Below are 25,338 nucleotides of genomic sequence, written 5' to 3'. Positions count from 1 at the left end.
TCCAGCTCGCTGGCAGTGATGCTGGTGCTGGGCAATGATGGTGATGCCGGTAGTGGAGGCCCCCATCCTGCTGGCGCTGATGCAAATCAAGGTGGTTTCACCCACAGGCGCCTACAGCCTGGAGTGATGCCCCATCTCCCCATCCTCTTGGTGGCCATCGCCAGCCCAGCTAAGCTCCCCGCTGGGTGGGCAGACCCTGCGTGAATACCCGCCCCCTCCCGCTGTGCAAATGACCACAGGCAGAGAGAGGCGCCAGCAAGCAAAAACTGCACTCATTTAATGAATTAAGAAAGAAATGGGGATTTGGGGGAGGGTTGGGCTGGAGTGGGAGGGTGCAGGTCCCTGCCTCTGTGCGTGGTGCTGCAGGAGACAGTGCTTGACCATCGGGTTATTCCACGCCGTACATGTTGTCAGTCTCGGTGTCAAGCTCAGACCTTCCACCCATCCCAGTCAATATCGTCCTGTGTCCATCAGGTCCCAGTGATCAGGGCTGCCCGCTGCCTCTCCTGCTGTGCCAGACCCTTCCCGTGCTCCTGCTCGGGCCGCTGCTCAGCTGTGATGGGCACCGACTCCTCCTGCTCCTCCAGCAGGGTGGGCTTTGCCCGTTCCCAGCGGGGCGTGACGTGTGGCACGGAGTCTTCGGGACGGCAAGGCAGCCACGGCTCCATGCGCGCCGGCTGTGGCAGCCTGTTCTGTGGGCTTCTGCCCCCCGTGGGTGACCGGCGCCTCCAGCTCGGCTGCTGGGGCTGGGCGGCAGCCTCTGTGAGCACCTCGCCGCTCAATGTCCCTGCAAGGGCCACATCCTTGTGTCCATCGGCCGGGGGCTTGGAGGCAGCCGGCCTGGCGCTGGGCCTCGGGGCAGCCGGCGGGGGCCGGGACAGTCTGGGGGGCGCTCTGGGGCCCGGCTGGGGCTGCAGGGGGGGCACTTGGCGCACCGGCCCCACCACCTTCATTCTTTGCCCCAGCTGGTGGAAGCTCTGGATGGAGCTGAGCAAGAGCGCCTTTTAGCTCTTGTCGTGGGCACCGTTGGTCCCTGCACTATTTTTCTCCAGTGTTTTTTGCTCAGCAGCTGGTCCTGGGGCCACAGTTTACACGTATCCGTGCTCTGTGCCTTCGGGATGAGCAGAGTGTGAGGCGGGCACGCGGGTATGGATTGCAGGGTGTTTTGTCCCCCGTTGTCCTCTGAGCTTCTGGCTCACTTGAGGGCCACGTGGGGCACATTGGTGTCCTCAGATGCCCTGCGCTTGCTGCCACTGGCTTGTTGCTTTCTGCTGCCCATAGGCTGCCCACTGCCGCCCAGTGCTGCCCTGTCCCTGCCTGCCTTCCCCTCCTGCAGGGTCTGGGGGTGCTTTGCCACCTGGCACACGACCCTCCTCCTTTTGGACGGGGTGTTTTCCTCTGGAGACACCTCCTGCATCTGATGGCTGATGGCTGGCGCGGGACGCTTGCCCTGTTTGCCACCCGCCTTGCCCAATCTGGGGTCCTCTCGGCTGGAGGCGACAGCTGGAGGCAGTGGCAAGCAGGTCAAACCCACCCGGGGCTGCCTCCACAGCAACTCCTCACCTGGTTGGTCCATGCATGGTGGAAGAGGCTGAGGGGCAGCTGGGGGGCTGGCCAGGGGACTCAGCAGTGGGACGCGCAGGGGGCTCAGCCAGGGCCACTGCAGGAGAGCCTCCAGGGGATCCTCCCGGGGTCTCTCTGCACGAATCTCCTTTGCAGTCTCCACAGGACTCTCCTGAGAAGGCTCCACGGGACCCCCTGGCAGTAGGGAGGGAAGGACCGCCGCTGCTCCGCCCTGCTTCCACTCCGTGTCCAGCAAGGGGGACATGGGCCCCACTCCCCAGAAGGGGTTGACGTCTCCCAGTATCGATACTATCGCTCCTGCCACGGTACAGCCACTATCTGCCCTGGACTCAGAGAGGTGATGGAGCTTGTTGAGGGAGGTGGTTCCGTTGGGGACATCAGGGACATCAGGGATGGTGCCCTCGCTGTCCCCCAGTCCCACAACCACCGCTCCCTCCTTGAGGCAGTTGTTCTTCAGTATGTACTCAGAGAGGTTGGGGAATTGGTTTGCAGAGGTGAACAAGCTGGGGCTGCCGAGAACATCGAGGACAGAGTCTATGCCATCCACGGTGTGGAGCCCGGAGAGCACAGTGTTGACATTGGTGTCACTGTCCTGCTGCGCAAAGGCGTTGGCGAGGGTGCCTGGCCCCTGCTGGAGCATGGCTGTGGGACAGAGTGCCTCTCCCTTGACCACGGCTGATGGCCCCAGCCCCATCAGCTTGGGGGGCACTGATGTCCCCACCAACTCCTGCTGTCCCCAGCCAGAGGCAGGGAGCTGCTCCCCACAGAGGACCTGGTTCATGGTCAGGAGATGCCTCAGCTGTCCCGGGAACCCCACGGGCCCTGGCTGCCCCTGCTTGGTGCTGGCTGGGTCCAGCTGGTAGCTGCCAGGGTGGAGATGGACAGGCTCACAGGACAGTGGCAGCCCCGGGACAGAGGGCAGCACCCACGCAGTGACCGCTGGTGGCAGAGCTGGGGCAGTGAAGCTCACGCTGGGCACTTCTGACGCCATCAGAAGCTGCAGAGGGAACCTTTCTGTCGGGGGAAGCAAAGAGGTGTGATGGGGTGAAATCTCAGCGGGCAGAGTGGGCTGGGGTTTTACCCAGAGGACAGGAGCACCATGAGGAGCTGCTGTACCTGCCATGGCTGATGGTCAGAGTAGGGGTGTCTGAGGCATCAAAGCCTCTGTCCTCACGGCGACAACTCTGCCAGCCCCTGCTTCCAGCAGCCTGGTGACGGTTCCATTGTTATGTCACAACTGGTACCTTAGATGACTAAATCCAGCTGATCTTCCAGCTCTCACTGGTGAAGCCCCCGAGTTGTTCCTATTCCTTAAGCACCTGACTAGAATTGACCTGAAGGGTTTGACAATGCCCTCGCGCCTGTGGGGCTCTTGCAGGGCTCCCATAGGACTCAGGGGCCTTCTCTTCTCCAGGCTGAACAAGCCCAGCTCTCTCAGCCTGTCCTCGTATGGAAGGTGCTCCAGTCCTCAGACATCATCCCTTCTCCGCACCTCTCAATTCCCCATCTCCATCCCATCTCTGCAATGGCTCTAATCCCACCCTGCAACCTCTGTGCTGCTTCCTGGAGCCCTGTGGTTGCTGAGTGACATTTGCAATGGGCTCCTCTCCCTCTTTGCCCTCAGCTTCTCAGCACCTACAGAGGAAATTCTACAGATTTTCCTTCTTTATTTTCACTCACACTGCTGCTTTCTTGGTACCACCCTTACACGCCACTGTCACAGATAGGGGTGACTGCATAAAGGACAGAGTTTGGGCTCCTTTTGAGCTGAACAAAGAGCAATTGAGTGTTACTGGAAGGGTGTAAAGCAGAAGCCTGCAAAGACTGTCAGACCATTTACTTGATCATCCATGCTGACACCCCTTGCAAACTGGGCATCAATTCCTGTTTGAATGAGGCTCTGATGGCATATAATTCCGTGTTGATCTCCAACACTCTTTATGTTTACTTGTACACAGACAACCAGGAATTCCCAGTTTATTGTTTTTCACTGCTTTAATTGAATAAATTAGTTACCGGTGGGACTTTCTTCTATGGGCACTCAAAAATGTCTTTAAATGTGTTTCTGAGCCTCTTTCCTTCTCCTTTAACTGACAGCAGTTCTTTCCTGTCTCACCAGTTCTACGCAAATCCATGCAGACACTGAATTGGTTGGATCCTGCAATGCAGAGACACACAAATATCAGAAAGCACTATGTGAGATTGCTGCCCCATTCCAACATTGCTTGACAGAAGGGTTAAAATACATCATATTGCTGTAACATCCCATAACTTGAAAGAAATTCTTACTGGGAATATACAATCATAGAGTAGTTAGGGTTGGAAGGGACCTTAAAGATCATCTAGTTCCACGTCCCCCTGGCATGGGCAGGGACATCCCACTAGATCAGGATGCCCAAGGCCCATCCAATTTGGCCTTGAACACCTCCAGGGATGGGGCAGCCACCACTTCTGTTCCAGTGTCTCACCACTCTTATGGTAAAGAATCCTTCCTTATGTCTGGTCTAAATCTGCCCCTCTCTAGTTTATAGCCATTGCCCTTTGTCCTGTCACTACAAACCCTTGTAAATACTCCCCCACCTGATTTCTTGTAGCCCCTTCAGGTAGTGGAAGGTCACTATAAAGTCTCCTCAGAGCCTTCTCTTCTCCAGGCTCAACAAGCCCAAGTCTCTCAGCCTGTCCTCATATGGAAGGTGCTCCAGCCCTCTGATCATCTTTACAGCCTCCTCTGGACCCGTTCCAACAGCTCCATCTTCTTCTTACATTGAGGATTCCAGAACTGGACACAGGACTCCAGATGAGTTCTCCCAAGAGAGGAACAGAGGGGCAGCATCCCCTCCCTCGCCCTGCTGGCCACGCTTTTCTGGATGCAGCCCAGGATATGTTTGGCCTTCTGGGCTGCGAGTGCACACTGCCGGCTCATGTCAAGCTTCTCACCGACCAGTACCCAGGGTCCTTCTCCGCAGGGCTGCTTTCAATCACGTCATCTCCCATCATGCACTGATTGGATTGCCCTGACCCAGGTGTAGGACCTTGCCCTTCGCCTTGTTAAACTTCATGAGGTTCTCACAGCCCCACTTCTCCAGCCTGTTCCCGTCCTGTGGATGACATCCCATCCTTCCAGTAAAAGTTTCTTGGCAACAATATATTTCAACAATGTATTGTTTCTGGGTAACCATATATCTCCTATGGCCTCGTATCTATTATGTTTAAAAACTCCATCTATTATTGTTTTATAGACCAATGTTCTTTATCAACGTGATGTTTGGCTCCCCTTGAGCTTCACTTTTTCCCATAGATCTTCATCCAGCGATAATCACCAGTGGGGTTTTTGATGGCTGGTGATTGTCATGAGGGCTGCATCCACCTCATGGTGATTTTGGGGGAGACAGATAACACAACAGCGAAGGGCTGATCCATGGTAATGCACCCACCTGGCAAATCTGCAAGAACCTGGCCCCTGTGATCAGTGTGGAAATGTGACTGTGAGTCAATTATCTCACTGCATAAGGAGCGAGCAGCCCAAGAGCCCTTTGAGCTCTCCTGAAACAAAAGGAAGCTGCACATCAGGAGGTCCCCTGGAAAAGGACACCTCTCACAATTACTCCTCGAGGGTGAGAGAATCCTTGCCTCAACAAACCTCAGAGAGGGACTTAGGGGAATTTGTGATCTTGGCTTAGAGGTACAAAGGATAGATGGCTTGGATATGACTGCATGGATGTGATCCTTTACACATAAACTGTTGACCAACTCTTTGGCTAAGTCTCAATCCAGTCGCCCCTCCCTGGAGTCTCTCTGAGGAGGGGTTTAGAACACAAGGGCGTCCTCTCTGAACATTATGGCTCAACGGGAGGGAGTCTGACCCTGTCCTCTGTGCAGTACATAAGCAAACGTACCTTGCCAGCAAACCTTGAAAATCATGGTTGCATTTGTTATCAAACTTTGTAAAAACTCTGCTTTATATCACTTAACATTTCGCTGCTTCTCTGCAGCATGAAGCACAGCCCTCTGTCTCTCCACTTTGCTGCAGCCGGTGGCCTTGATATTCAAGGATAGGGTCTGGCTCTTCCTGTTGACACCACAGTTGAGGTTGAAGATTGCCTCTCCTTCTCGTGTTGGTGTGAGGACAACCGTAATGGGAAGCCTGGGGAGAGAAGACTCTTTTTGCTCTGTTCACTGTCTCTCAGCTATTGTGGCCCCACATCGCCCACCCTACGGGATAGAAGCTGTGCAATGGCTGTGGTGAGACTCAAGGCTTGGGAGAGCACTCCACCCTGCCTCCCTCTATGGAGCAAAGCTTGGTGAGAACTGTTTAGGGTATGATGATGTGTGCAATGAAATGGCAGAGGATGCAGCAAAAAGGCAGCAAACGCTGAACTAACACCGACCTTACTACTCTGCCCACGTGCCACAAGATCCCACTTCTGTCCCAAACACAGAGAAGGGCACTCACAGATCTCTAGTGTCTCCCATCTATATGGCAACAGTGATATCCTCTTTGAAAAGAGGAATCATCCAGCTCCCATGACAAATGTGCAATGCAGGAGCCACCAAACTGGAATTTCTGTGAGTAATTACAACGTAATTTCTGGATGTGGGATCAAACACAACCAAACACAGGGGCTTAAGGAATTAACACTTCTCAGGTAAGCCACAGTAATTGATGCAGGTTGCTCTCTTATCTCACACCCAGTGGCAAGCTAAAATGTAGCATCTTTAAAGCCACAGCAAAGCTGCCTGGTGCTACACCCAGGCAGGCTCTGAGTGGGCACAGGGACAGCCATAGTGGGTGAAGAGATGAGCTGGTGACCTGTGACACTGCTTGAACTTGTAGCCATGTCTGATCACTACTTACAGCTGCAGTTTGCAAGAAAAGAGTATCCATTTTCAGACAGGCAAATCTGGAAAACATCTACTTCCGTAAGGCTGTTGCTATCCCTCATGATGGGCTTAAATGCTGCATGTGTGCTTTGTGCTCTTGGTGACTAAAGGAACACAGAGAAGAGAGGAGACTTGCATACTTAAGGTCGCTGGCTCAGCAGGGTCACAGGCGTCAAACCCCAAAACACGTCTTGGTCATGAAATCTAGAAGATCAAATGCCTGAATTGCTCCAGGAAGGCTGTCTAGAAGACCAGGGTAACTCAGACACAGACACTCGATGGAGAAACCTGCACTTTCAGCCTGTTTCCAGTGGGAAGGAACAGAACAAGGCACATGCACGCTATAGCTGAGAGTCACCTGGTGACTGCAGAGGGGAGAGAGCCTCAAAAGCAAAATGACAGTGTTGTGTTTGGCACGTGGGAGAGGAAATCTGGATGGTGAGCCCTGTTACCTTGAAAGAGGAGCGATGGAGCCTTTCAGGGGTTCTATTTGCACTTTGCAGCCCTCTGAGAAGAGAGAGCTTTTTCTGAAAGCAAAGCTGAAGGCTTCCTTCTCGCTGTTGATCATGCAGATAGTCTGCTGTACCTCATGCCCTGCAGAGAGGACAAGGCAGCTGCTGAAAAACTTTTGTTTCTCTGGCCAATGGACTACCACTGCCCTCTGCGCTCCTGCCTGAGCCCAGCAGACAGTTTTGCAGCAACGACCATTGCCTGCAGCATGGCACACTCAGGATGCCGACATGGAAACACACTTCTGATCCCCCGGGCTCCCCTGCACCATCCTCCAATTCCCTCTTGGAAACAGCCCCAACTACATGCCCTGTTCCTGACACAGACCTTCTTCACCTTCCTCTCCCTTGTACACTTGGGTGCCAGGAGCTGGATGCTCTGCTCGCAAGAGCCCACTTCCATTTCCAGCTTTCTCATGGAGAAGGAAGAGCCTGCTGGAATAATGGGACTGCTGAGCCCCTGGAGAGGTGTAAAGGGTAACCAGGGTGATCTCCAATCAACAGCAAGTGGAAGTTCAGGTGGGGTCTGTACAGAGTCACTCTGGCATTTCACACCAACAGGAGTGGGACTGAAACACTTTTCTCGGGGACTGTAAAGACCTAGGATGATTCTGTGATGTCCGGGTGCTGGGGCACAAACTCAGATTTCATCTGTGGGACAAAGAGACAAATGAAGGAAAGCTGCTGCCTGGCAGGGTAAGGAAAGGGGGGTGCAGCCTATACCACCGAGAAACACACGAAACCTCTACCTTATGCTGCCGGGAGGTCAGAGCTGCTCTGCCATGTACAGCCCAGGAGCACAGCAGATGTGGTGTACAGAGTGAGAACAGGTTTATCTGTCAGGTCATTTACACTGCAGTAAAAGGCTTCTACATGGTCTTGGCAAGCTTACAGTGGGTGGAGGTGTAGCTGGCATTAAACTGGCACACATGTGTGCTGGATCTACCTTCTTAATATCCTGCACCCACCTCTGCTTTCTTCCCGGGCTGGATCTGACCTCTCTGGAGAAGAGCAAGTGCTCTGCAGCCTGGCACAGCCTCGCACACCAAAACTCTTCAGCTGAACACTGGTGTTTTCATCTCTGAGTCACTTCCTTGGCATGTTCTTAAGAGAAACTTAAGCAGAAGCCCTAAGCCTTCAGGCACTGCCCTGAGGACATTCCCTTGCTCTATGGAAAGGCTGTTGTGGAGGCAGCTCTGTCCCACAAGTGCCAACTGCCTGTCCCTGCCTGCGGGCACAGCACTGCCACGCAACACCGCTGTGACCAAGCTCAGAACCCTCAGGCCTTCCAGCAAGGCAAGGGGTGAGGAGGAGAGTGTGGAAGTGGAGAGAAAACAATTTGGGGAGATCAAGCACTGGTGCCTGGCAGGGCTGCCGTGCTGGGACTCTTTTGCCCTCCACTCAAGCCCAGAGGAACTGTCCCTGCAGCTCCTGAAAGGCCTTGAGGAAAGATATCAGGAAAGAAAAGACCTTGAATATGCCTTTATTTTGTTGAAACACACTTTATTGGAAGAACATCTCCTCATTTACACAGCCAATCAGTAAGAAAAGAGAATAAGACAGTGAATTAAAAACAGAATGACAAGTTTAAACCAACTGAAAAAAAACACCAAGACCAATACAGAAGTCAGTCTGGGCCTGCCATGAGTTGCAGGATAACTGCTAGGCAGAAAGTGATGAGAAGCTCATTGCTTCAGAGAACCCTCCAGATACCAGTTTCCACACTGAATCCTTGAGCTGCTGGTTCCTCAAGCTGTAGATGAGAGGGTTCTATGCTGGAGGCACCACTGAGTACAGAACTGACACCACAAGGTCCAGGGATAGAAAGGAGATGGAGGGGTGCTTCAGGTAAGCAAATGCTCCAGTGCTGACAAAGAGGGAGACCACGGCCAGGTGAGGGAGGCACGTGGAAAAGGCTTTGTGCCGTCCCTGCTCAGAGGGGATCCTCAGTACTGCCCTGAAGATCTGCACATAAGACACCACAATGAAAACAAAACATGCAAAAAATAAACAGACACTAACATCAATAAATCCAACCTCCCTGATGTAGAAGTGTGAGCAGGAGAGCTTGATAAATTAGGGGATTTCACAGAAGAATTGGTCCACAGCATTGCCCTGGCAGAAGGGCAGAGAAAATGTATTGGCCGTGTGCAGCAGAGCAGTGAGAATCCCAGTGCCCAGGCAGCTACTGCCATGTGGACACAAGCTCTGCTGCCCAGGAGGGTCCCATAGCGCAGGGGTTTGCAGATGGCAACTTAGCGGTTGTAGGACATGATGGTCAGAATAGAATACTCTGCTGAAAGCAAGAAGATAAATAGAAAGAATTGTGCAATACATCCTGAGTAGGAAATGGCCCTGGTGTCCCAGAGGGAATTTGCCAGGAATTTGGGGAGAGTGGTGGAGATGGATCCGAGGTCAAGAATAGAGAGGTTGAGGAGGAGGAAGTACATGGGGGTGTGGAGGTGGTGGTCACAGGTGATGGTGGTGATGGTGGTGATGATGAAGCTGTTGCCCAGGAGGGCAGCCAGGTAGATGCCCAGGAAGAGCCAGAAGTGCAAGAGCTGCAGCTCCTGTGAGTCTGTGAATGTCAGGAGGAGGAACTGGGTGATGGAGCTACTGTTGGACATCTGCTGCCTCTGGATGCGAAGCACCGAACAAGAAGAAAAAGACAGTGACAGCTTAGAGGAGATGTCTCTGAGCAAAATCAAAGCCATTTCTCACAAAGCACATTCTCCACTGCTTTTCCCTTCCCAGGAGATCATCATTGAGCCATTTCTCCTTCTCCTCTCCCTGCTGCTCACACCCTGTCCCTTTTATCACAGCCCTTCCTTCAGCTCCGTGCCTGGAGCCCTGCTTGGTGCCAGCTGAATGTGCTGGGAGGAGCAGGGCCTCTGCCCGCTGGCTGTGAGGGGTCAGCCCTGCTCTGCAGGGCCTGTCAGCATCTGCACTGGGCAGTGCTCTTGGCTGTCAGAACCACTCAGCATCTCTGCTGCACTCTGGGAGAAGAGAGGGAATCCTGCAAGGTGAGAGCATTGCCTGTGGCTCAGTGCAGAGGGAGGGGAGCTGCTCTGTCCCTTGTTCTTAGTCTCAGCTGCCCTGGGATTACATCCTTCTGACATGGAGGCAGATCACACTCCCATGTTCTTCTGAAAAAAACACCAGGCCCAGCTGAGAGCAGAAGGATCTACTTTACACCACTCAATGCCGCACCCTTTCCTAAGGTCTGAGCACCCCACTTCCAGCCCAGGACACACCCGACTCCTTTCACCCACCCAACAACAGTTTCTCTCTTGCAGCAACTCTGCATTTCTCCATGAGGCTTTCAGGTCACACCAAGATGCTGTGGTACAGGTTTGCATAACGGAGGGAAGCTCAGAGCTTGGAAGGAAATCTCAAGGAGAGCCAAGTGTCCTCAGGATGGCATTTTATTAGAGGAGATTCAGCTCCTTCCCCAGCCCCACTGACTGCATTGCCCACAGCCTCACAACTCAAAGCAAAGCTGGGACACGGGTTCACATGGACACAATGTGAGGAAAGGAGCCACCCAGGGCTGTGGGTGAATGTACAGCTGCAACTTCCATCCCTAGGGAGCCTGGCAGGGAGAACGAGACAACAACAGCAAGAACGGAGACAAGGGGAGAAATGGAGCAAGAGAGTGAGGGTCTGGCTGAGAGAGGCCAGGGCAGAGGCAGCCAGGCACACAGACAGCATTCCCCTTCCCCAGCTGTGCTCGCCCCCTCCCAGATACCAACCTTGCCGGGCAGGTGGTCTCAGTCCCTGGGCTCTGGAGAGGGCACTGGAGCTGTGGCTGCAGAGGAGGGGGTTCAGCCCTGGAGCCCAGAGCCCTGAGGGCAGAGGCTTTGCTGGGTGGGAGAGGAGGCCAGGGCGCTTGCTCAGAGGAAGGGGCTGCTCTGGAGGGGATCACACAGACCTCTCTGAATTCTCCCTCCCAGAACATCTCTGTATGAATTCTCCTCTCATTCCGTGATCTAATGCCTTCCGCTGGAGATTTTCCTCCTGGGAGGTGTTTCACTGTCCCATGTCTTTTCCCTGTGAGTGCTCACAGACCCTATCTGACCCTCTCTGCTCTCCCCTGGCCCTACACAAACCTGCCTGTTTGCCGGGCAAAGCTGGGCACAGGGTCTTGTTTATAAGCAGAAAAGGACAGGACAGACTGAGCCTGGTGGGTCCAGCAGAGCTGATGCTGGTGGTGTCCGTGGGCAAAGGAGGAACTGGAGACACTTTTGGAGGCTCCTATCAGACCTACTGACCACTCAAGGACACAGCTCAGGAGTCTCGGTGATGTCTTCAATCATGACAGCCTTTTCTTCTATTTTTCCACTGAAATTCCCCAAGGGCAGGAAAGTGAAAAGGCAAACTCAGTGAAGTTCCTGATCTTTAATGTAATCTCTGCTCTGCTCTCCCCTTTAGAATGTCCTCTTAGAAATATCCTGAAGGCATTTGGAGCTGTGGGTAGCCCTGACTCACACAGAACCCTCCTGAAAGACCCTCTCCTGCCAGGAGGTGCTTCTTCCCCCCCATACCTTCTCTCTGTGCCTCCATGGGGAACTCCCCAGGCAGGCTGAGCACTGACTCTATTTTTTTCTCTGCTGGAGAAACAGCAACAGCCCTCCTGACAGATCCCACAGGCTGTGGCTGTGCCAGATTTAGGAGATCCCTCCAGGAACTGCACCTGCACTGTCCTGCACCCAGAGACTCACCTTGAGAAGGGCTGTGAAGATTTTCTCCAAATGAAGCCTCCTCTTTCCTCCCACCCCACCCTGCCTTTCCCTTCTCTGTGCCTCCCTCCTCTCCTCTCACTGCCTGCACACAGTGCCCTCAGCCCTGCTGGGCTTTGCAGAGGAGCTGCTCCTGCCCAGAGATGGCTCTTTGTAGCACTGCCCACTTGCCACCAGCTCCCTCTGTGCCAGGAGCCCAGCCCAGCTCAGCAGCAGAGGAGCAGCCCAAGGCAGCCCTTTCTCTGCCCCCTGGGGCTCCAGGGAACCTGCTGAGAAACAGGCTGAAGCCATCCCTGATGTTCCCTCTCTCAGCTGGCAGAGACACTTCTGTCCTGCTGTGTCATTGCTCCTCTTACAAAAATAACTGGGCACAAGAATCACTTTTCTTCTCCCACCAGTAGCAGGACAGCAGGAAGGCGACAGGGAATGATCTCACTTCTCCAAGCTGGGAGGATGTGTTCCATGGAGTGAATTCAGGAATTTCATCCTGGGTCTTTAGACCTGGGGTTTGAAAGACGGTCACTTCTCTTGTGTCCCAGCCTGTCTCTGCTCTGAGCAAAGCCTTTGCACACACGCAGTGCTGCATGCCTGGTCCCAGGTTTCCTGATGGCAGGGATGAGCTTGCCTGGTGCAACAGTTGCAGGAATTCAGCCCCAATGGGCAGTAATTCCTTCAACCAGGGGCACAGGCAGGTGGAGCTGGAGCCTTTCCCATGGGAGACAGAGCTGTGACATGGTCATAGAGCTCAGGACAGATGGTCTTCAAGGACAGCATTCTTCAAGCACTGCGAGTGTCCAGACCAAAACCAGTCTCAGCTTGAAAGGCAATTCAAGGGCCCCACGATGAGTGTTTGCTGCTTCAGGAACAGTTAAAGAAGAAAGACCAACCCTGTGTGGGCACTGCTGTGTTTAGGAAGTAAGGTGTAGACAGATCTGAGATTCCCTCTCTCCTCTTTGTGCCTGTCTTCCCCTTCAGGGTCTCCCAGGCCACTGTGACTCAGGGCAGGACTCTGGAGGAGATGTGGGTAAGGTAAGCAGTAGGTGAGGATCAAGTCAGGGATCACTTGAGCAAACGCAGTACTTTCCCGTCTGTGGGACAGGAAGGGCAGCATCCCAGGGAGCTGAGTGAGCAGACTGGGAAGCTCCCTGAGCACTGGCACCACTCACACATTGCCTGCCCTTTCAGAAATGGCCAATGAGATTGAGTCTTCAACAGTTATCGGAATCCTAGAATCACAGAATCACAGAATCACAGAATCACAAGGTTGGAAAGGACCCATTGGATCATCGAGTCCAACCATTCCTAACACTCCCTAAACCATGTCCCTAAGCACTTCATCCACCCGTTCCTTAAACACCTCCAGGGAAGGCGACTCGACCACCTCCCTGGGCAGCTGTTCCAGTGCCCAATGACTCTTACTGTGAAGAATTTTTTTCTGATATCCAACCTGAACCTCCCCTGACGGAGCTTCAGGCCATTCCCTCTTGTCCTGTCCCCTGTCACTTGGGAGAAGAGGCCAGCTCCCTCCTCTCCACAACCTCCTTTCAGGTAGTTGTAGAGAGTAATAAGGTCTCCCCTCAGCCTCCTCTTCTCCAGGCTAAACAATCCCAGCTCTCTCAGCCGCTCCTCGTAAGACTTGTTCTCCAGCCCCCTCACCAGCTTCGTTGCTCTTCTCTGGACACGCTCCAGAGCCTCAACATCCTTCTTGTGGTGAGGGGTCCAGAACTGAACACAGTACTCGAGGTGCGGTCTCACCAGTGCTGAGTACAGAGGGAGAATAACCTCCCTGGACCTGCTGGTGACCCCATTTCTGATACAAGCCAAGATGCCGTTGGCCTTCTTGGCCACCTGGGCACACTGCTGGCTCATGTTCAGTCGGCTGTCAACCAGCACCCCCAGGTCCTTCTCTTCCGTGCAGCTCTCCAGCCATTCTTCCCCCAGTCTGTAGCGCTGCACAGGGTTGTTGTGCCCCAAGTGCAGGACCCGGCATTTGGCCTTGTTAAACCTCATCCCATTGGTCTCGGCCCAGCGGTCCAGCCTGTTCAGATCCCTTTGCAGAGCCTCCCTACCCTCCAGCAGATCGACACTTCCTCCCAGCTTAGTGTCATCTGCAAACTTGCTGAGGGTGCACTCAATGCCTTCATCCAGGTCATTGATAAAGACATTGAACAGAGCTGGACCCAGTACTGAGCCCTGAGGAACCCCACTTGTGACTGGCCTCCAGCTGGAGTTAACTCCATTGACCACCACTCTCTGGGCCCGGCCATCCAACCAGTTTTCAACCCAGGAGAGTGCACACCTGTCCAGTACGGAGGCAGACAGCTTCTGAAGCAGAATGCTGTGAGAAACTGTGTCAAAGGCTTTACTGAAGTCCAAGAAGACTACATCCACAGCCTTTCCCCCATCCAGTAGTCGAGTAATTTTGTCATAGAAGGTGATCAGGTTAGTTTGGCAAGATCTGCCTTTTGTAAACCCATGTTGACTGGGCCTGATCACCCGGTTCTCTTGCATGTGCTTCATGATAGCACTCAAGATTACCTGTTCCATGACTTTCCCTGGCACTGAGGTGAGACTGACAGGCCTGTAGTTCCCCGGATCCTCTCTGCAACCCTTCTTTGATGGGCACAACATCAGCCAGCCTCCAGTCTAGTGGAACTTCCCCAGTCAGCCAGGACCTCTGGAAGATGATGGATAGGGGTTTGGAAAGGACATCCGCCAGCTCCTTCAATACTCTTGGGTGGATCCCATCCGGCCCCATAGACTTGTGGGCATCTAGCTGGGCAAGCAAGTCTCTAACCGCCTCCTCTTGGATCATGGGATCCTCAATCTGCCCTTCTAACTCTTGGATTTGTAAACAGAAGGAACAACTTTCTTTGCTATTAAAGACTGAGGCGAAGAAGGCATTAAGTACCTCAGCCTTGTCCTTATCCCCTGTCACTGTTATTCCTTCTGCATCCAATAGAGACTGGATATTCTCCCTCGTCCTCCTTTTCCTGTTAATGTACTTGTAGAAAGACTTTTTGTTGTCTTTCACAGACTTAGTTAGTTTTATTTCTAGTTGGGCCTTGGCCCTCCTGATTTTTTCCCTGCGCGATCTCACTTCGTCCCTGTAGTCCACCCAAGATGCCTGTCCTTTCCTCCAAAGCACATAGAGCTTCTTCTTATTATTGATGCATCTTGAGATCTCCCTGCTCCACCAAGCTGGCTTTTCCCCCCGCCGTCTCCTTTTCCGGAACACAGGGATGGCCTGCTCTTGAGCTGCTAGGATTTCATTTTTCAAGAGCGCCCAGTCGTCGTGGGCTCCCTTGCCCTGAAGGACTGTTTCCCACGGGACTTTGCTAATCAACCTTCTGAACAGGCCAAAGTCTGCCCTCTGGAAGTTTAATGTGACTGTTTCGCTAACCCCCTTCTTAATCCCACCTAGAACTGAAAACCCTATCATCTCATGATCGCTTAATCCCAGGCGTCCTCCAACTGTCAAATCCCCAACAAGACCTTCTCTATTCACAAACAGCAGGTCAAGGAAGGCACCCTCCCTTGTTGGTTCGCTAACCAGTTGTGCAAGGAAGTTGTCTTCGATGCACTCCAGGAACCTCCTAGACTGTTTCCTTTCTGCTGTATTGTACTCCCAGCAGACATCCGGAAAGTTAAAGTCTCCCACAAGGACAAGAGGCAGAGATTTAGAGACTGTCCCCAGCTGTTTATAGAAGAGCTCATCAGCTGCTTCTTCTTGGCTGGGTGGTCTGTAACAGACTCCTATCACAAAGTCCCCCTTCTTGTGGGCTCCTCTGATTTTAACCCATAGGCACTCGATCCCATCCTCACCGTAATCCAGTTCAAGAGTATCAAAGCACTCTTTAACATAGAGGGCTACCCCGCCTCCTTTCCTACCCTTCCTGTCCCGCCTGAAGAGTTTATATCCCAACATAGCTGTAGTCCAGTTAAGTGAGTCATCCCACCACGTTTCTGTGATGGCAATGACATCATAGTCACCTTGCCCTACCATAGCTTCCAGCTCATCCTTCTTATTGCCCATGCTGCGTGCATTGGTGTAAATGCACTTCAGCTGGGCTGATGAACCTTCAGCCCTCATAAAGGGAAGAGAGTTTATTCTTGATTGACTGGTCTTTGGAATAACTAATTCCACAGACCCAGTTTCATCCTTACTGTCCCCACTTGTACTCGCCCTCACTTGCCCTGTTGTGAGGGACTTGCCCATTTCTCAGCCGCCGGTTTCCCACTTCCAGGCTCATTCCCAACTAGCCTGGTCTCCTCCCCTTCCCCCTTCACATCTAGTTTAAAGCTTTATTTAAGAGCCTAACTAGATTTTTAGAGATAACTTTAGTCCCCCTTGGAGACAAGTATGACCCATCCCTAGTAAGAAAACCTGGGGGTGGGTGGGTCACCCCATGAGCAAAGAAGCCAAAGCCTCTCTCCTCACACCAGGCTCGGAGCCAGGCATTAATCATCTGTATGTTCCTGACCTCCTGTTCCATATTCCTTAGTATTGGGATAGAACTAAACACCACTTGTGCTCCAGAGCCCTCCATCATCTTCCCTAAAGCCCTGAAGTCTCTTTTGATGGCTTTCAGCTTTCTGCGCTGTAAGTCATCATTACCTATTTGAAATACTAACAGGGGATAGTAATCCGTTTCCTTCACCAAGGAAGGGAGTTTTCTATTGATATCCCTTACTGATGCCCCCGGTAAGCAGCAGACCTCCCTGTGGAGCAGGTCCGGTCTGCAGATGGGACCCTCCATTCCTTTTAGAAGGGAATCCCCTAAGATGATCACTCTCCTCTTTTTCTTGACAGAGGATGTCTTTAGGGCCCTCTGAGGATGCTGGAGCCTAGGGAATGTTTCCAGGCTGTGGGGAACATCTTCTTCTTCCTCTGCTTCTTCCTGGGGGATAGGTTCCACCTGCAGTGTTTCATATTTATTTCTGAGGGCTATCTGGGGGTTAGTTGTCCGGGTGGGGGGAGCAGGTTTCCTGCGCCGGACAGGAACTTGCTGCCATCCCCCATCTCTTGTTCCCCCTGCCTCACAGATTATAGGATCGAGCTGCTCCGCTGCATTGGCTCCAGCAGCCTGCTGGGTTTGTGCGAGGGCACTGCTCCAAAGATCTATGTCCCTCTCACATTCCCTGATAGTCCTTAATCTGTTCACCTCCTCCCTCAGCTCTGCCACCATGTGAAGGAATTCTGCGACTTGTGCACAGCTCCCACAAGCGTAGCCGGTAGCAGAGGCACGGGCTGGTGTGGGAGGGGGGCACTGCCTACAGCCCAGGGTCTGCGTAGCTGCATGGACCCACTGAGGCTCTGTCTGGGTGGCAGTATCCATCCTGCTCGCTGCAGCACCCGGAGCAGTTTTAATCTTCTGCCTGGTAGCCACCATGGTCAGCCACCAGCCTCTCCCTGAGCCCTTCCTGCTCTCCCTGTCCGCTCGAACTGCTGCTCAAACTGCCCCTTTGTAATAACGTGCCCCGCACCTCTTTGCCTCGCTCCTCTCCACCGCGCTCCCAGTCGCCGTGCTCCCAAGAGACCGTTTAGATCTCCTGCGGTGACCGGGAATAGTTTGGGTTGAAGGGACATCAAAGTCCATCCCGTTCCACCCCCTTGCCATGGGCAGGGACACCTTGCAGTGGACCAGGTCACTCAAGGCCCCATCTGACCTGACCTTGGACACCTCCAAGGAGGGGCATCCACGGCTCCCCTGGGAAACCTGGGCTACTGCCTCACCACCTTCTTTGTGAAAAATCTCTTCCTAATGTCTAATCTAAAAACCGACATAAACCAAAATCAAAACCAGTGCAAATGCCACCACTTGACACCTCCCTCAAGCAGACTGACACCCCACCAGTCTACTACCATCACCTTGAACAATAAAAATCTCACTTCTCCTGCCATAGGTTTTATCACTGACCATGGCATCGATGTTATGGAATCTCCCTCTGACCAGTCGGGGTCAGCTGTCCTGGCTGTGTCCCCCTGACAACTTCTTGCCCACCCACAGCCACTCACTGGAAGGGAGCAGAGGGAGCAACTCTTGATGCTGTGCAAAGGAGACAATCACTGCCCTCACTCTTCTGGCACCAGGACAATGCCACAGGACCCAAAGAGTCTCACAGTTCAAAAGGAAAGTGGAGAAACGAAAGGATCTGGAGGAGGTCTGCCAGGATGGAGTTAGGGGCCCACAGCATGAGGTATGAGGGCACACTTTGGCCTGCGGGGGGAGGCTCGGGGCAACCTGCTAAGTGGGTCTCTATATCTTGTGTTCAAAGGAAAACCAAGGGAATAAGATTGCTCAGGTGACCTCCAGTCCAATTCCCAGCTCCAAGCAGGGCAACATCTGCACAGAGACTTTAGACATCAACAAGACACCGAGGCCACAATTAAAAGAGAGGATTTGGGCATTTGACCTGCTCCATGAACACAGCTATCGGTCTTCCACACCTTCTATGATACCTGGGAACGTCCACCAGACGTCCACCTGTCCAGAGCAGCAGGATCCTTCTGCCAATCTCCTGGCCCATCTCCAGCCCTTGGGGTTCTTTAGGCTGGAAACAGAATTCAAACAAAATGACTTGGAAACTGTCAGCTTAAAAACTATAAGAGTGGGAGGTGAAGGCATCTTAGAGCTTCCAGGTTCTTGTGGAAGACTTAAGAGTTCTGTGAAAGGAAGAGAATGGGTTTGAATAAACTGATTTTAGATAATTTCATGTGATGTCTCTGCTCCCCCCTTTCCATCATCTGCACCCTGAAACCTCACCTGCTTTTCTATATTGCCTCTCAGACCTGACCAGCTGATGAATAGAAAGGCAGAAGAATGGCCCTAGGCCTCTGTGAATCTCCTGGGTTCTGGCACTGGGATGGCTATGATGTCATTCCATTTTTAACCCCATAAAGAACCAACCTGGGAAGTGACTCTGCAAGTCTGACTCAACAAGGCCCATGGACAGGACAGGCTGTGTCTCTGTCTGCAGACCCACACACATAAAGATTATCTCAAGCTGGGGATGTAGGTCAAATCTGGTCTCCTGGGCCATGGACAGAGGGGTGGGTGGAGGTCCAGGTGATGCTGGTCAGGGCCACGAAGGCCCATGGATGCTCTCAGGGTCCTGACACTGCCCCACGGGTAGAGAGAAAGGAATGAACCACACTGAGCCTTGACCTGTAATGAGATAGATCCCATGGAGAGGAGCCACACTGGAGCAGGGGAGAAGTGTGAGGAGGAAGGAGCAGCAGAGATGTTCTTCACTGTCTGCTAATCCCGTCTTCACCACCCTCCATGCTCCTCCTGGGGATGGGGTGGGCAGAGGAACTGGGAGCAAAGGAGTCATTTGAGTGTGGGAGAAAGAAGGAGAGGAATGGGCTTTAATGTTTTGTTCTTGTTTCTCATAATCCAAACCTTTCTTAACTGGCAATAAATTAAACAGACCTTCAGCAAGTCCACGTGTCTTTGCCAGCGACAGTCATTGGTCCCTCTGTCCTGTTGGTTCCGGGCAGGGAGAGAGCAGCTGGGGGGGGAACCGGCTGCTGGACAAAGTTAACCCACCACAGGACACATCAGGGCTGCTGTGTCCAGGACGGGGCTCCCAGCACGAGGAAGACCCCGCCCAGCCTGGAGCGAGTCCTGCCCAGCCCAGAAGGATGGTTGAGCCTGGAGCACATTATGGACAAGGAGAGGCTGAGAGAGCTGGGCTTTGAGAAACCTTTCAGGGTGAAACACTGAGCAAGGCCCCAGGGCAGCTGGGGGATCCCAATCCATGGACGTTCTCAGTGTCTGATGAGACAAGGCCATGAGCCCCTGATGTGTTTGGGGCTGTGTGAGAAAGGGTTTGGCTGAGAGACCAGCAGTGGCGAGAGCTGTGGGACTGGGGTGCAAGAATTGTCAGTAGGAAATGGGTTCCCTTTTTATTAATAATGCTGGTGGAGTTGGGTATCAGTGAGCAAAGGAGGAGGACAGAGGTGGGGGTTTTGGGGTCCCCAGGGTCTGTGGGGGAGATTTGGGGAGGAGTTTATGGGGGGATAGGGCTGAGTTTTGGGGTCCTCAGGGGCTTTGGAGGTGCTGAGGTGGGGCTTTGGGGATCCCCTGAGGGTTTGAGGGGGATTTGGGGGGGGCTGTGGGAAGGGGTGAGATGGGTTTTGGGCTTTGTGGGGGGCTTTGGGGAGCTGGGATGGGGTTTGGGGGCTCCTTGGGGCTTGGAAGGGAACACTGCTCCCCAGAATGCACCCAGGAACCTCCAGTCTGGGGCACGCCCCCATCTTCCGGGTGCCCCGACCCCCCCTTCCTTTTTGGGGTGCCCCCTCCATCCTTGCCCCAGGGAATGGGAGGGGCCGTCCCCACTTCAGCCAATGAGAGGCGCGACCGTGCGGGTCCAACGCTGGCGTGGGGATGGGCGAGCCTTAACCACAGCACGGAGGTGAGGGCGGCAGCGTGGCTGAGGGGCTGCGGGGTAGGAACCGACCAGCGGGGCTGGGGGCGGCGGGGAGGGGTGAGAGTGCCGGGGGGAAAGGGGAGAGGAGGGCAGGGAGGGGAAGGAGAGGGCAGGGAGAGGGGAGAAAGGGCTGGGAGAGAGGGAGGGGAGAGGGAAGGGGAGAGGAGGAGAGCTGAGGGGGGGAAAGGGGGGAGAGAGGGAGGGGCTGAGAGAGAGGAGAAGGGGTAGAAGGGAGAGCTGAGGGGGGAAGGGAGGGGAAAGGAGCTGGGGAGAGGGAGGAAAGGGAGATGGAGAGGGAAGAGAGGGAGAAGCGTGTGGGAGAGAGAGAGGGGAGGGGAGAGAGGGATAGAAGGGGAGGGAGAGAGAGAGAAAGAGGGGAGAAGGAGGGGTCAGGAGATGGGGGGAGAGGCTTCAGTGCCGAGGGTGCTGAGGATCAGCCCAGGGGCCGTGGTGGCCAGGCTGCAGCCCTAGTCCCGGTGCTGTCCCCACTGACACCCTCGCCTGCAGCCCACGTGCAGTTTCTGCTCGAGGCGACCCTTCCGCTGTTGGAGCCGTACGCGGCATTTCTCGAGGTGATTCTCCAGGCGATTCCCAAAGCGATTCCCAAGGCGATTCCCGAGGTGATCCCTGCAGCGATCCCCGTGGCACTGCCTCAGCCGCTCCTGGTAATCCCCGAGGCCAAGCAGTGCTCAGCCCTGGGCTCAGCCCCATCAGCCACACGGGCAGCGGCTCCCGCAGCTCCAGCGGGATGTGGTGCGGCACAGCCAGTGAGCGGTGGCAAAGAGGGGTGCGGGGGGCCGAGGGGCAGAGACCTCTGCAGTTGCTGTCTGTTGGCAGCCCCTAACTCACATGTTAGACAGGGGCAGAGATCTGAGCGAGTGGGGCTTTGGATGGCACGAGCTCTGTGAGTGCCTCTTGTCTGCGAGGGGGGATGTGGCAAAGCGCTGGCTTTGCTGTCTCAGGAAGGCTCTGGTCTGGGCTCTTGCATAGCCGTAAGACAACAGCGATGTGTGTGAATGCAGGTAAACAAGGATCCAGAATGCAGAGGACACAAAGGATCGTTGGGCCAGATCGCTACATTCCCAGCCATAGTGCTCTGGACATGGATGTGGCCAAGTTCCTCCTGACCAGACAGAAGGACGCTGCTGAGGTGTCACCTGCCAAGAAGGTGAGTGTGTTGCTGAGTTCTGTTGAGTGCACTGGTCCCTCCCAAACCCCTTCCTGGCCTTTCCCAGAGAAGCAACCTGGGAGTTCTCTTGCATGGGTGCGTGAGGCTGACAGACCCGAGCAGCGCTGGCTCCAGCTCTGCCCTTCAGGAGCTGGGGATGAGGTTGGAGCTGTAGGGCCTGAGAAGGGAACGAAGACAGGGGAGCCTGAGCAAAGCTGTTCTGTAGGAACATTGCCCTGGGGGCAGGGAAGAGCTTCTGCTGCTTCCTTTGCTCTATTTGAAAGCCTCATCAGCCCCAGGGACAGAGCTCCAAAGCTGTGAGCCTGTGCCCAGTGACGCTGCTGGCAGGAGCTGTTCCAGGACAATGTCTGCATGGGGAGCTGCTCTGGAATGCGTCTGCTGGGTTCTGACATCTGTTTAGGAAGGGTTTGGTTCCTTGTGGCTGTGGCTTTCTCCGCTGGCGATGAGACACTGACCTGTCCACTCTTCTGTGCGACAATGGGAGCAGGACAGTGTGCTGGAGTCTGAGGAAAAACCATTTGGAGCTGTGTCACGGTTTAGACCGAGCCCAGCTGATTTTGGCAGCTAAAACCATGTAGCTGTACTCCTCAATCCCTCCCCTCCCCACCACCAGGGAAAGAGGGAAAGGGAGATGAGAGGAAAGAGACTTGTGAGTTGGAAACTAAAACTGCAGCTTTAATGAAATTATAATAATAATAATAATGGTAGTGATTATTAAACTAATTAGAAAGTAATAAAAAATATATGCAAATATCTGAGATCATGCCCCCTCCCCATCCCTCAGTGACAGAATGTCACCACAGATCCTGCAGAGCAGACACGAGGGAATGGCTCCACGGCCAGGAGGGAGCTGATGTCAGGAACCGGATTGAGGAACACATGGGTCCAGGGTCAGGAGCAAACAGAGAGACGAGGTCCTCACCAGCCATTGCAGAAGAGGTGGCCAATCCTCGTGGTCTCTCAGTTTTATACCGAGGGTGACGTAGATGGGCTGAAATCCTCTGTTGGTCGCTTTAGGGTCACCTGTCCTGTCTGCCCCACCTTGACAGCACAGCCTTTTTCTGCTGTGTCGAGGATGGCCTTGGTTCCTGAGGGATAAGTGTGAGCATTGGTCTTGTTGCGTACCAATGCCGTGTGGGATGCTGTCTAGTGAGGAACACTGTCTCAAAACCATGCAGTAGCTTTCAGAGAATGAAGTTAGTGAGAGCAGCTGAGTCAGGCCCCAAACTGACTGTTATCGAGCTCCAAGCCCTTGGAGCTGGCTGGGTGCTGCTGATGCCCACCCCATGGCTGGGCACCTCCTGATCCTAGGAGAAGGCGCCTGAGGTGTGTGCTCTGCCAGCTGCAGTTTGAAGTGGAGCACGGGCTTTGTGTTTCCAATGCATGTCGCTGAGGGCGGATTGTCTCTGTAGGAGTGCCAGAGAGCCCGGGCAGTGATTCTGAATGGCTTTGATCTGGAAAAGCCAAACATCCTGGGTCTCAGTGGAAAGGCTTAGAGCACTGTGGCAGGTGAGGGACGGGGTCTGGGTGAGTTGGCTCAGCTGGAGACCCCTGAGCAGGGGAACAGCAGCCCAGAGGCTCCACACTTGGAGGGATCAGCTGGCTTCTCGGAGCTGCTGTGCACGTTGGAGCCTCCCTAATCCTTAGGTTTCCAGTGGCTGAGGGGCTGTGTGGCAACTCCAGTGAATTGATTTACAAAAGCTGCTGGGTGCTTCCTGGAGCTGCAGGTGGCAAACCTTCCCGATGGCTGCACGAGCTTCCAACTCCCTCGCTGAGCAGTTCACCCAGTCAGTGCTGTTAGCACCCTGCACCCTTCTGAGCGTGGCTCTGCTCTCAGGGCTGCATTTTCCCTGGAAGGGATTTCTCCTTGGGTGAGCAGGGCTTAGCTGGGAGGAAACGGGAACTCAGGCTAACCAAAGTGTTTCTCTGCACACAGGCTTTCAGAACAACCTCAAAGCTCTCTACAGGCTTTGAGTGATGCAGGTGATGCCTGGATCCATCAGGAGGAAGGGCTGATGCATTTCGTCCGCAGCAGACCGGATCCTGGATGCCCCAGACATCCGCGATGACTATTGTAAGTGGGCTGTGATGTCGAGTGCTGGGCATTGAGATCATTGTGTAGTGCAGTGCAGTTCCCAGGACAGTGTGGTCTGAGGAACTGGAGCTGTGCCTGGGCTGTTTCAGTCTCTTATGGCCCCGGGCTGGCACGGACCACTTTTGGGGTGAAGCCTTCCAGGAACAGTGGTCCCAAGAGCTGTGCAGGTGACTTGGAGTGAGGCTATGGGGCCCCCAGCTGGGCATGGTGACAGCCAGAAGGTGCAGCATCAGCCCTGGTGAAGGGCTCTCCAGGGCAGCACAGTGTGACCTGCATTGCATTGCTCATCCAAACTGTAGATCTGACTCTCCTTGACTGGAGCACTCAAAACCTCCTGGCGCTGGCTCTGGACACCACTGTCTACCTGTTGGACCACACCTCTGGGGAGACCATCAACCTCATGGAGACAGAGTATGCAGATGGTTATGTTTCCTCTGTGTCCTGGGGTAACGGAGGAGACTGTCTTGCTGTTGACACGAGCAATGATGAGGTGCAGGTGAGTGCAGGAGTCAACCTGGAACTGTCTAGGGATTGCTGGAGCTGTGGGGCCTTGGGACAAAGGCTTGGCCGGCACAAGAAGGGTGCAACACGTTCTGACTTGCCTGGTGTGGTCTGGAGATGTCCACAGCCAGTGAAGAGCTGCAGCAGCGAGGCAGAGCTTGGGTTTGGGGTTTCTGAGCCCTTGAGTTCTCCTCTGTTCTGTGGGCATGAGATACAAATTGATTGCTGCTCCCAAAGTGACCAGGCTGAATGCCAGAAACAGTGGCGTTTGTAGGGCAAAGCAACGGGGCTGGCATTTCCTGATAGTCTGGAGAACTTCTTGATCTGCTTCTCTAGCTGTGGGACATCAAGCGTCAGAAACGTCTCCGCACTCTGACCAGCCACCTGTGTAGGGTGTCTCAGCTGGAACAGCTACATCCTGTCCAGGTAAAGCAGTGGGTGGGGGTGGGAAGAGTGGTGTAGAGCTGGTGCAGATTCTTCTGGATCTGCTTCACTCAGCCCAGCAGGCCAACGCTGCTGGTAGCACTGGTGTGAAACTGGTGCGGCAGGTCCAGCAGTCCTGCCCCAGCACCAGGAGGGCGTTTCATGCCGATGTGTGCAGCCTGACCCTGAGCACCTTCCCTCTGCAGCGGGTCACGCAGTGGCCTTTTCCACCACCACGATGTCCGAGTCGCTCAGCATCACGTGGCCACACTCACTGGTCATACGCGGGAGGTGTGTGGACTGAAGTGGTCTCTAGATGGCCACTACATTGCCAGTGGTGGTGATGACCCCGTGGTGAACATCTGGCCAAGCATCCAGGGGGGCCATGGAGGATTTGCTCCAGTCCAGACCTTCCGTCAGCACCAGGGTGCTGTCAAGGTGAGCGCGGGGCAGCTGTGGGCATGTGTTTGTGTGCAGGGCAGCTGTGGGCACGCGTTTTTATGCAGGGCAGATGTGCAGCACTGCCTGCGCACAGGTTGCTTCTGGAATCCTTAGGACGAGCCCTCTTCTCACAGGCTGTGGCATGGTATCCGTGGCAGTCCAGCATTTTGGCTACAGGAGGCAAGGACATTGAAGTGATAATTGTGATGTCATAGAAGAGCCAGGTGATAGCAGGGCAAATTTTAATGTCGTGATAAGGCTGGGTAGTAGAAGGGCCAACAGTGAAGCCAACGAAGTTCATGGACATTTAATTGAGAATTCTGACTTCATAGAAGGGCCAGGTGATAGCAGGGCAAATTGTTAATTCCTAATAAGACTCGGTAGTAGAAGGTCCAACTTATAAGTCATCGAAATCCAGGGATATTGAAGAGTGGATTGTGTTGTCCTAGAAGTGAAAGGTGACAGCAGGACACATTTTGAAGTCGTAAAAAGAATGGATAATAGAAGGGCCAATTGTGAAGTCATGGAAGTGGAGGGACA

General features: G+C 54.0%; 1 pseudogene; it reads left to right on the top strand.

The window, feature by feature from the left end:
* The first annotated feature begins 21,155 nt into the window (after positions 1 to 21,155).
* On the top strand, positions 21,156 to 25,233 carry LOC128850692 (cell division cycle protein 20 homolog; annotated as a pseudogene).
* Positions 25,234 to 25,338: the final 105 nt, after the last annotated feature.

This window comes from Cuculus canorus, unplaced genomic scaffold (genome assembly GCF_017976375.1).
Source record: "Cuculus canorus isolate bCucCan1 unplaced genomic scaffold, bCucCan1.pri scaffold_54_arrow_ctg1, whole genome shotgun sequence".
Lineage (NCBI taxonomy): Eukaryota > Metazoa > Chordata > Aves > Cuculiformes > Cuculidae > Cuculus > Cuculus canorus.
Note: the sequence above shows the minus strand (reverse complement) of the source record. Positions and strands in the feature narration are given on the sequence as shown.